Source organism: Branchiostoma lanceolatum, chromosome 11 (genome assembly GCF_035083965.1).
Source record: "Branchiostoma lanceolatum isolate klBraLanc5 chromosome 11, klBraLanc5.hap2, whole genome shotgun sequence".
Classification (NCBI taxonomy): Eukaryota; Metazoa; Chordata; class Leptocardii; order Amphioxiformes; family Branchiostomatidae; genus Branchiostoma; species Branchiostoma lanceolatum.
This window is the reverse complement of record NC_089732.1, coordinates 4,283,901-4,296,462: the sequence shown is the minus strand read 5'-3', so window position 1 is coordinate 4,296,462 and position 12,562 is coordinate 4,283,901. Positions and strand designations below refer to the sequence as shown.

Below are 12,562 nucleotides of genomic sequence, written 5' to 3'. Positions count from 1 at the left end.
ACATTAAACTTTCATGCAATTTGAAGTCATAAACATTCATTGATGTGTATCACGAATTGTAAGATATTGGCACTGGAATTCAATGGGCTTTCCCAAAAAGTCTCAAAGTAAAAACTGCTTGCGAACGTAGGTAGTCCAAAATGTAGACTCGAAACCCCCATACACCTTCCCTCGCAGTCGTACCTTACCAGCCGTCTCCTCAAGCACGTCACAGTGATATCCGATCCTCCCTGACAGACCTGTCAATTATGCAAATAGTCCTTAATTACCTGTCAATCAGAGGTATGGGCGGTGCCATGAGGTCAACCCCTACCGTGACACCTAATTAGCATGAGCGATTCCTCCGCCCGATTAAATTTGGTCCCTCCGCTTTTTATCCGAGAAACAGGGGGCAACAAAAATCGATTTTTCATTCGAAAGGTTATCGAGAAGGACGTGTGGGAATGTGAAGAATATCCGAGAGTGGGAAAGCAAATAAGAGAGGAATTTCTCGAGTGCGCGAAGCGGGGTGCGAAGTCCGTCGCGGAGGGTTATCCGGCCGGGAACGAGTCCGTGAAGCGGATAGCGGTTTGAAACACAGAGGAAGTAGGGACAGGACTGGGGACACCCCAAATTATCCAGGAATTCCGCCCAAAACATTGGTCAAAACGCGGTACAGGCGGTAGACCAATACGGAAGCCTTCCAGGATTCAATCCGGAGATGTGATCTTGGATAAGGACACTTTAGTAAGGCTGTATCGACTGCAGAACTGGACAGAATTTCGGTGGAGTGGAGGCGATCAAGATATCTGGATTTTGCTTTACGTTTACGGACTATCCTGGGATATTTTCTCGTCCTGGGACACTTTTACTCGTATTTCGAGGGATCGGAGCACGGGAAAGGATTTTTACAGTAAGTCTGGTATCCTACATTCTTGTCTGTTGGTAGAAAAAAACGTAGAAATTGGGAAAATCGGGGTATGTATCGATCGATCGTTGGCATTCGGGTTTGTTTGTGCATATGCTCTCTGTCGATGCGCCGGCATGGCTCATGCGGTGCACGGCGGTCAACAACGTAAACACCCCGATTTTAAAAAGATTTCTGGCTTTCCTGAAATTGAGAACAATATATCCATAATCTGCAATGATTAGAGATTCGTTTAGCCATCTTAAATCGTAATTTTACAGTCTCTGAATGGAAAGTTTTGCCAGGGAAGTCGGCGTTTGGTTGAAGCTTTCTTGCTCACTGTTTCTGTAAAAGGCTGTTGAGGCCGTGACTCATAGCAGACCGTTCTCCCAATTTGGAGGGTTTTTCAGCTGATCGTCATTACCAAATCACGTGAAAAATCACACAGATGTGGGCAAAACTGGTAGGGAAAACTTGCCCTTTAAATCTCGGAGTTTATCCGACTGGCAGGTGATCCGAATTTGGCGGTTACGGGCGCATTGTGTGCGGATAGTCACATGTAGCGCTGTGCAACAAATTATCCAGGTCACACATCAAACTTGTTTCTCGCCCCGCAACAATGGGCCGTGTGTTGATCATCCCAGCGGATTTATAGCATAATCCAGCTTATTTTCTGCAAATTGTTGCTTTGCTAGGCAGAGAAGTGCCTTTAAATTTTTTTTTTGTCTAAAGAAATATTTGCAGGAATGCCGATTTTTGTTGCTTTGTAGCAGGCTTAGTTTTAGGGGCACACAAAGTGTATCAAAATTTGCAGTGCTAAATTTTATTGCGGGACAAAAATCCCAATTTGGTATTTTATGTAGATTCAATTTTGTAATGTGTAAAACTATGATTAGATTGAGTCATAGTTGAGAAAATGCCCAACAAATATATTAAGATATGTTTACAGATATTTAAAGCAAGGCAGAACTGAAAGCTTTGAGCCAAGGAGGTATGAAAAGCCGTGCCGAGTTGTTTTTGAAGGCAGTGTCGAAAAAATGCTCGTCCAACAAAAACTATTTGTCGCGTTTTGTTGGCAAAACTTTTGTCCAGATCTCCAAAGTAAATGGTTCTGGCGATGTTTACTGCTCCGAAAAGTAAAGGCCAGGCTTTGCCAGAAAGACTGGCCGTAAACAAGATTGTCTGATGGCCGTGATAAGGCGCAGACATACAGGCGCTCTCACCTGCAAAGTTTTTGGCACCTTGTCGATTTTTCTGTCGCCTCTTTTTGTTTGTCTTCAATCTCGATATTTGTGAAATCAAAATGACAAAAATGAGGCTGTGGTTTATGTAACGTTAATGATTGGTCTGATTTTGTGCTGAGGAAATTGGCCAATTTTGTTCACCTTGTTTGGAGAGTTTGTTGTTGGTTGAATTTTTGTCCGTAAATGTTTCAGATGTTCTGCATTTGCAGACTATGGGGCTGTTTGTTGGCAAAGTGTACACAACATACACTTTGGGTATTTTTCCTGAGAACTTTGTGGACTTAGGAACATGTAAAAAACGTCGAAGTTCAGGGTAACTGTTTGTTTTGGAAACTGACGTTTTGGTTCACGTGTTAAAAATTCTGCCTGTCGATTTCGTCAACAACTCAAAAGATTTTGTTTGAGCCGGACGTTTGAGTGTTGGTGACTTGCGTCGTCCTGACTAATGCCTCAAAAATCCGGTTTGCCGATGATATTTTAGATCAATCGAAGTTGTTAATCCCTGAAACCAGGCCCAAACTGTTTGTGGTGTTAGGCGCGTCTTTGAAACAATGCTTTGGGTTGAAAGGCTGGCGTCTGGCTTGATTTTTGTCGGCAGGTTTCTTTGTTTCCCATGCTTTTAGTGCCTTTACACCGAAATCTTAGCGATCTGAAAGACTGACTGTACAGTGTATTAAGACTTTGTGGACTTATGTGACTTCTTTGGCTTCTACTGGCCCCATGCCGACTCTGATAATGATGGAAACGTAACTTGAGTAGGAGGTAAAGTTATACTAGTATCGCCGCCATTCCCCATCCGTGAACTTGGTAAGGGTGGGTGGGGGCGTCCCCTAAAAAACCTGCTCGCAAAAAAACCCTCACCGGCCGATCAGGCTTGGTCTGTTATCAGCAGTTTATCAGAAACAACAGATTGTGACCGCCATTCTGTGCTGTAGACGACCCTGTCGCCGGGAGAGGTGATGAAGGATCATTATGCGGCGCCGAACGTTATCGGCCGGCAGAAACAAAATGGCGACTTCTGCAGACGACTTTATTTTGGCTCTACAGGGAGGCTCCGAGAAATCGTTTGTTTTCACCTCCCACAATCCCAGAAGTCAAGAGAAATTTGCTAATATTACATCAACCAGTCTACATTTGTCCTTGTGTGGTTCTTGTGTGGAATTTAGATGAGCGGTTTAGGAAGTTTATTGTGATTTTCTCGGTGGGATTTTTGCCCCCCTCCCCCACCAGCTGGCATTCCACCCAGGCAGATGTTTTGCCGCTAGAATCCTCCCACAAGCCTTATAATTATCCTCATCAGCCGTTCCCCGCCTTCTCAGGCTACCTGCTGATGTAGTTTTTATTTTGTCTCGTCCTTGTCTCCATACTGATTAGGTCTGGCAGCTCAGAAACGTCTAGTGGCATGCCTGTAAAAATAGGTCCTAGCTGTCCACGATCTTGCATTAATTGCAAGGAATTCAACAAATGCCAAGAAGAAACATGACAAAATGCACATGGATGGCCATATCTGTGCCGACTTCGGTTGCGTTTCGGAATATGTTATTTGTTTTCGTTGCTCGCCATTTTCGGTGCAGTTTGCTCATGCGACAGATGTTGGATTTCTGGAGAGAAAAAAGCACAGATGTCATACACAGGGGCGTAGTTTCCAGTATTGTGCAGCAATTTTGATCATTTCAAAGAGCAGCTGGCCTGTTCTTGTCGCATGCTGAACACGTTTCAAGCGTGAAAAATTGTTTCAGATGGGAGCACCTTGTAACGTTATAGATCAATTAGTGTCATGGTATTGTTTTGCAAAATATGCTAGCTATAACGTTAGCCATTTGTAATTTATGTATTTGCCATATCTTATGTTGGCTGTAGTGTCTACGTGTAGATTTTTCATAATAATTTCTGGTGTTGCCTAGGCTACTAGTTAGAAAGTGCTTTCAACACTTAACTACTTTACCAAATGAAATATAACCATTAAAGATGCAGAGGCAAGTAAAGATGACATTTATGATTATTTTAGTTTGCACTTAGCATGTCAAACTAATCTTCGCAGGTATTGGAAAATGTTTTCCTAATGCATAAAACATCATATCGTGTTTAGTAAGTAAACCAACTCTGAAAGCTATATGCCCAAAGTATTTGGGCAGAGTGAAAGTTTATTCATAAATCATTTTTACTTGGCTTCTGACTCAAAAACCTTTTCATGATTGATATTGACTTAGGATACATGCATGTTTCGAACAAATGTTTACACTTTTAAAAGCATTTATGGAGATGCCTGTTGCAGTGTTTTGATTCAAATGTTGCTTGATAGAAGCGTAAGGTCATAACGGTATTGTACCGGAGTAACGCTACCACCCCTGGCGCAAAAGATGCTCGCGTCACGATGAGATGTTTACAGGCACAACGACATTTTGTCCTGCTGGCGCGGTGCCAGCGGCATGAGGTGACAGCGGGACAAAAGCCACAATTTGTCCCCCTCACACCTGATTATTTGGGGTGGCCATGACTCATCGCTTGCTGGGGGGTAGGGGAGCCGTGTGGGTACCAAAAACTGAGATACTTTCTCACAAATATAGCTCCAATTCCAAGAACAGTTGAAGAAAGACAGGAACTATGTACCGTAGCATTGTAGATCAGCGTTACTTTGTAACAGTCTCTTTCAAAAATGTAAATAAGATATGTCATTGAAGGACATTTGTAGAATAGAATAAGTAACTTAAGTTCATAATGAAGGTTATTTAAACCAATTAAGTTAACTATTACTATGGTATTAATATTATCTGTGTGTAAGACATCAGAAGAATAATGTTGACCATTATTAACTTCCTTTATATTGATTAACTATTTTGGCCTTCAAAGGGTAGTAACGTATTGTGTGTCATTGAGTTTCGTTAAAATGGACTGGTCAGGTAGGGCCTTGATTGGAGGATTTGAGTGGGTGCCAGATGTGAGGAAATTGGGCTGAGATAAGTCAGGTGTTATTACCTGTATTCCCACAGGTGAGTTAGAGGGTCTGCTGTTTGTCAAGAAAAAACAGATGACATCATGCCAACCATAAAACTGAAAAACAACCGCAAATCCCGCTTGTAAACATCATAGCTTCTCAAACTGTTGAAAACAAGTTGTTTTCTAGCTTATTTAGTGTTTTACTGGGCTGAATTTTACAGGACGGAAGACAGCAATCGTTGAGAAGGTATCATATATAAGTATAGGAGTCATAATTGGACCACTAGTTATAATACCTATTGCATGACGTAGTGTGACAAGTGAAATGGCTTGGTGTAACCTTTTTCAGAGGTTTAGAAATTTCTGATAAAATAAGGGGTTCTTTTGACTACCTTTGTCCAAGCTAAACCTTGTTTTTTTCACTGACCTTTAGTGAACGAAAAAGTCTATCATTTCAGGTACCTCTTATTCAGTACGGTAAATGTATCATTCCATACTATCATAACTATGCTATGTTGTTTGGTCAAAGCTTAATGCGTTTGACACATTTGAAAAAATATGCACAGTATTTCTTATCCTTCGATCCAACAATCATCAAATGAAATTGCTACGTTGCACCCAAGCATTAGCCCAGTGTCATTGTCCCGTGGTTTGCTGAAAGTCCTTTACAGCAAAACAAGTAGGGTAGAGAGCAGACTATATATCAATGTGTTGATCAAACCTGGAGAGCCTGTCAACTTGTATGCCTAAGTGTCTATTACTGATAATTTATATCTTGAAGGGCATTGATTTAAATCCCCCAGTTTGGTCCATTAAAATGCGCAGGCATTCTTGAACTTTGTACTACTCTGCGTTGGTCTCCATTTTTGGGGGTTAGCAGATCTTTTTGTAGCTATTTTTGTCAAACCAAGACATTACTGATAGGGAAATCATGTGGCTTGTTTGAACATTGTAGAAAATCCAACTTACTTAAACTTTACTTTGGTTGAGCCAGCCTCACACTCGAACTAAGAACCATCAGGTAGAGGTTTAAAGCTTCTTCTAAGTGTTTAAATGTGACAGTTCTAACAGTTATCCCATTTCATCTCCAAGCCCACCCTCTTCCCAGAAAGTCGTCGGAAGCCCACCTGTGTTCGAACCTGTGCCAAAAGTGTCTTGTTTAATGCACCCATGTGATGTCTCCAACTGTGTTTTTGGCTCAAACACAACGAGCTACTTTCCTCCACTTCCAGCGAAGCGTTTTATTTCATGAAGCGACTTCTGACGTCAGCTCTAACATTTTCCGCAAAGGTCAAGACTGGAGTGCCTCGCCTAGAGAGTTTATGGTATTACCAACGTTAACGTCATACCGTATATTACATGACTTTTTTATTCCTGTTTTATAACCATCTCACACTCCTCAGGACGTGAGCTGTTACCAGTAAGAGAATCCCGCGGCGAGTAGCTGGCATGTGGCCGAATTTCTCCCCCAGTGTTTTGGGTTGCCTTGCTGCAAAACCGCAGCAATGTTTATTTATTTATCCTTGCACTTGACACCGCCAGAAAAGGAGAAGGTAGTGTGATCCTCCCACCTGAATCACCTGACCTTATTGCGTAAGCGAAGGAAGTGGTTTCCCACCTGTGTGGTACACAGTTGTTGTGGTAAACAAGCGAAAAAAAAGTAGCTTTCAATTAACGCATATTTCTCCCTAGAGCTGTGTACCTAAACAAATTTTAGGTACAGGTACAGGTACGGGTACACAGGTTTAGGTACAGGTCCGGACCTGAATCTGTACCTAAACTACTTGTTCGAAAAATGCTAGATTTTCAATAAGGACAAAAGCATGTTTGAATAGGTAAAAACGTAATATTTCATTGTGCTATACTATAGGTATTATTTTTATGAAAACACAGGTGAAAATTTAACTCCAGCCATGCAAATGTGTTTTCTGTGCTTTAGAGTGGCTTTAGTGCACTGCCACATTAATTTCATAGTAATTTTATCTGTCAAAGTGGCCATCCCCAGAGTCAGGTCCAGTACCCATTACAGCAGGGTCAGGTATTTTGGACCTGTACCTAATTGATTGTACCCGGTACTGTATCAGTACACTGTACCGGTACACAGCTCTATTTCTCCCTGTTGTGAGACAACAAGAATTTTGAGAACCCGCCATCAGATACAAGTCGGTGGAAACATCAGAAGCCTCCGTAATAGCTGCTTCCTCTAGCGCCAGGGTGGTATACGTGTAGATACGGAAATTGTAGGAAACAGTTTTGGACATCCTGTGTCATGTTGAATACTTCCTTCCATTTGGAGTTGGTACCTACGTCAGGGATCAAAGATATTCTGTTGTTTCCTACCAGATTTTCCATAGAAGGGTGCCTCTCCGTTGTTCTTGGTGGGAGTAGTGTTTCAGCCAGGCATTCCTTTGAGCTGGCATCAGAGGTATTATTTCAGGTACAGTTGAGGGCAGAGGACTGTTTAACTATGGCTCTTGTTGGGACCACTGGCAAAGTGCCAGGAGGTGTAGTAGGAATGTCTTAGAATGGGGCAAGAGTGTTTGCCGTAGGTTTAGACTGCAGGTGTTCGCTAACTTACAGATGCAGGGAGGTTTAACTTGAGGCCGTTCCAACGAAATGTCCTGTTTCCCGGATGTTTGGGAATGAAAAGTGAGAATGTGAACAATCTTGAACTCTATGACCATAAAACTAGAGGCATTTTAGCATAAAGACTTAACATTTAATGCATATATTCAGGGGAGCTTTATCATAGATGTATAGATTCTCGGGAATTTGGACTTTAGTGTATATCACATTGGCCTTGAGAGGAACTTCTGCTAAGGCTTATTTGCAAGGAAGGAATTTTTTTTACAATCAAAGCAAGAGAGATAATGAAATCCAATGGCATCAAGATTTCTTTAAAATAACTTAAGAAGAAGTTTGGCAAGAAAAGTTGAATTCTATTCCTTGGATCCTTCATGAAAGTTTAATGCCCCCTGCCCTGATCTCCAAATTGGTTGCTGTTTGAGGTAATCGACTCTGCTAGCATACAATCTCCCCATCCATAATGTATAACTGCCCCCCCTGCCCTCGCTTCTACAGTTTCAGTCATACATTATGCATAAGCGGACCTTAAATTCTTTATGTGTCCGGCCGAATTGTTCATATCTTATGATATCTGACACGACAACGGTTCCGCTGTTGGCTTGAATAAGTCATAATTCGTGACAGGCTGATTTATTACGGCACATCGATTTTTCCGTGCGTAATTTTTCTGGAGATATTTGACAAGGACTCTAAAGACGTCATCAGCTCAGTTCGGTGTAGTTTTCAAGACCACTTATCGGGGGCTTGAGCAACGCTGCGTGCTTAGGAAAATTACGAGGTGGAAAGGTCAGTTGGCTAAAAGGTGTGCTGTAATCGCTAATAACAACTCTGCTACTGATGATACTGTGACAAATTGTCACTTTGGCAGTGCCTTACAGTAATACACTCCCGCATTAGTGGTGTTAATGGACAGGTTTTGACGCATGGCAGTGACAATATTGGACTGGTTAAAAATAGCAGTGTATTTCTGGCACACGGAAATGTCATATTTCTGTCAGTGTGGAAGGGTATTTTGTGGGAAAACGAACAGAATCAACGAACAAGACTTTCTCTCAGAGATTTGTGTTCTGTGAACTTCCCTTTTTCCCTTGTGCATAGCAATGTCACATCCTGGAATACCCATAAATGAATATTATTACATTTTTCCAAAGTATGATAGACAAGGACAATAGAATATATTCCCTCTTGGGAGAAAAACTATTATTACAAGACAAAAATGATATCGGGTGTAATTCAGCTCCAGTCTTCTGGAAATGAAGTTATACATCTTCATGTTTCTCTCTGTGGGTATGAATGTACACAATGGGAAGACCTAGGCGGACAATGTACTCACTAATCCCACCTGTCGAGCTGTGACAGATGGGCCAGTTGCCATAGAAACGGAACTTCCGCCCTTTGTTGTCATTGTTCTATTTCTGATATAGTTGTGCTATCCCCTGTGACAGTACATTTACATGGCAATAGGGCTTCTGCAGCCATTCAGTGTGTAGTCTCCTATGGGAAAGTCACACAAGTCTTTCTCCTGGTCTGTGAATGGGATAGTTGAAGGGGGAGGGATATCTTTGTAACATCCTGTCATGAATATGGAGAAGATCTGTATTGATTGTTGCAGCTTGGGGGCCCCAGTAAATATTTGCATGATTTGTAAAGTTGTAGCTCTTTTTTTGGGTCATTTTTGTGGAGAGTCAGTGACTCCATTCAGACTGAGATCGGTTGAGAGGTTCTTGTTGGTTTTCTAAAGAAACTTGGACCCTTGAACCAGGATTTTAACTTGTTCCGTCAGTGCTTCACCCAGGCCGGAAACCCTTTCAGATTTAGATCTAGAAATCTTTTGTTTGAAACAGTTTTCTTGAGAGTCTTCTGATTGCATGTTTTCTTCTCATTGAGTATTGCATTTTTCTTTGGCTAGTAGGAGCTACACAAAGTTAACTTGTTCTTCTTAAAGTTCTTTCTTTTCTTTCTTGGTATTGCTTGAAGTTGAAACATATTTTTTTGAGATAAACTTGGCCCAGCAGCCAACATGCCATTAGTCGGCAGTCAGTAGGAAAGGCCTTTGTAGACGCAGAACTTTGATATTGGTGTATTCTCCTAGGAGAAATGTATTCTGACACCAAAATCAGTTCAGTAAGGTCAAATAGCTTTACCCTCTGTGGTCCAAGTCTTTGTCCCTGGTGGAAAAGTTGACCCTTCGGAATACGGGTCACGAGCTGGCCCTAGCTCGGGCCATTAGACTAGTCTCTGGCCATTCTTTTAGGTTCCATAGACCAGTTCTAAACATCTAGGGATGAAATTACAGTACAAATGACAGGTCATATGTGTCTCACCTGCGCCAGGTAGCTCGTATTGTTTCCCCTTTAACGGATTTGACCCCTTGGGGGTTAAGGGTCACTGGCCAGCGGGATTGATCTGATTGTGAGCTGTGCACCCTAGTTTTGCTACCCTGCTGTCATTTTTTTTTACAGCTCAGTTTTCGTGGGAAAAACAGCCGCATATTTTCAGAGTCTGGAAACCATCAGGCTGTGAGGTGGAATAACAAGAACTGGGGTACCACCTAGCAGGAGATCTTAATTGAGAACAGCGAAACTGGTTCAGAAAAGACAATAAAAGCCAGTCAGGATATGTTATTACTCAGTAACGTTGGAAGACCTCCAATAGCAATAACCCAGCAGAGAAAACTATTCTGCTCCAAAAATGCCCTAGCTATGGTGTTGCCTGTCCTTTATGTATGTTTGTTTCTAACTGGGGTCTGTTCAGAAACTTGACAATGTGGATACAGGTCTTAATTCATCAACCATGGCCAAAAGAAGACCGTGGGGCTATCATAGAGTTATAACTTCAACTTTGATGTACGTTTGTAACACAGCTAAATCTGCCTCTCTCCCAAAGTTTGACAGCTAGATTATGAAGTGACATTCTTTGCCCACCAAGGTATGTTCATGTTTTTGAAAAGCAGGTTGTATCTGTGAAAAATTGACAGTAAAAATGCCATTTGGTGTGTTCAAATTGTTGTAATATATGTGCTAACTGAACGGTTGCCCAGTGATCCCTGCCAAGAGTTGTTACAATAAAGAATTTGAACTTTGACAAGGATATATATAACCTTTGTATGTTTGTTATCACTGTTTGTTTAAGCACCAACAGTGGTATAAAGAATAAGCCCCTGGCTTGGCTTACCACAAATTCTTTTAGTAAAAAGTTTAATTTTGTATGATTTCATGTTTGTTTTTAGTCTTGTAAGGACCTAAAGTACAAGATAGAGTTGTCTTACTACTCTTCTCTTCTTTTTTTAAAACCTTTCTCGAGTCAACATTATAATGTCCTTGCTTATTTAGCAAGTGCTCTCTGATACATTAAAAACTTGTTGTTTGACGAAGAAAGAGCTAAAGAATTTTAATCATCTGAAGACGCTTGTTGAACTGACTTGTATCCTTGTATGACGTCAGGCGTCTTTTTTTTAAGAATGTCCAAAGTCTTGCCGTGTGTGTTTGCTTTGCCGCTGCGGTGGCAGTGACATCACACATTCTTGTGTTTGACTCCCAACAACTCACACAAACACCAGGCCTCGCCAAGGTAGCTAATGGTTTTAGGAACGTGAGACTATTGTGCGCCTCGTAACCTTGTTAGCCGGCTGCTGCCGTACAATATTGGGGCTGTTTCTGTTTGAAGTTGTGATAATTGGTTTTGCCGGGCGGAACACTTCAATAGGTATGACGATAATTGTATGATACAAAACCTTCTTTTCATAAAAGTATTCATGTTCTTGCTTCAATTTTCTTCTGTTTGGTTGTGACTTCTGCACCTAGTAACCCACTCGGCTTGCTTGGCTGTTTGCTTTCGAATACCGGTAGATGTATGATTGAACAGCGTCAATTCTGACGAAGGAAATTTTAAGACTTTCTGACTTCAAGCATAGTGGCAATGGCATAGCAATTTTTCAAGAACCACTGTGGTATCCTGTGGAAAGTCTGTTCATCTGTTTGTTTTTTCCATCCTCTCTCCTTAGAACTTGTGAAATTTGAAATGTTGTCCAAACTAAATTCTGTCATTTTCCACCCATCCTCTCTAGATCTCCTTGGAACTTGTGAAATTTGAAATGTTGTCCCAACAAAATTTTGTTACTTTCCATCCTCTTCTGCTCAGAAGTTGAAATGTTGTCCCAATAAAATTTTGTTTTATTTTTCATCCTCTTTCTTTAGAACTCGTAGGACATGATTAATGTATCTAGAATGAGATGCCAAGAAAAGTCCTTGTCGAGACTGGAAATTGTGCCCTGTATAATCTGGAACTGGTGCACGCTACCTGTGTGCCATTAATGACATCACGTCTTGGACCATACCTTCATTTCCTGTCTGGCTCTTCCAGAGGGAGTGGCCAGCCTCATGGACGATATACTCACATGTAGAATCAGTAGTCCAAAGGTGATATTACAGATCTGTAGCTGTGTGGAGACTTAGAATATTCTGGGATTGTGCTTTAAGGTTTGCTACTTTTTGGTGTTTCTTTGGACATTTTGCATGTCCTTTGCTGTGGTGTATTGTGAGGTTTTGTACATTATGGTATATGCTGCCTTTGACTAAGGTTTGGTGGATTTAGATTCAAGTTGTTGGAATGAAAAATTTTCCTCACATTGCTAAGTTTGACACTTTTTAGTTAAATATTTTGTATGTTCTTTGGTGGGAAATGTTGCAAACTGGAACATTTTACAGTTTGGTCAGCTGCCCCTGACTTGCTTTTTTGTGGATTTAGATTAATGTTCTTTGAATGAAAAATTCTCCTTGCATTTCGTCACTGTTTGCTCTCTCAAAGTGAAGGTCATTGTGCGACACAAGTGCGATATTTACCTTCCTGCGGTTTTGTACGTGCGTTACGTGTTTAAACTCGACATTTCCGTTCCGTGTGTTTCGCAATA

At 41.3% G+C, this 12,562-nt stretch overlaps 1 protein-coding gene across 7 annotated transcripts in view; it reads left to right on the top strand.

The window, feature by feature from the left end:
* Nucleotides 1-466: 466 nt before the first annotated feature.
* LOC136444511 (receptor-type tyrosine-protein phosphatase delta-like) overlaps nucleotides 467-12,562 on the top strand; it is a 114,984-nt gene continuing 102,888 nt past the window's right edge. For 2 of the 7 annotated variants that reach the window (XM_066442099.1, XM_066442097.1), the window contains exon 1: nucleotides 468-892. The gene's annotated coding sequence lies outside the window, so the exon portion shown is untranslated. Of the gene's footprint in view, nucleotides 893-12,562 lie in introns of all 7 variants that reach the window. The other 5 variants (XM_066442102.1, XM_066442098.1, XM_066442101.1 and 2 more) reach the window with 5 other exon arrangements.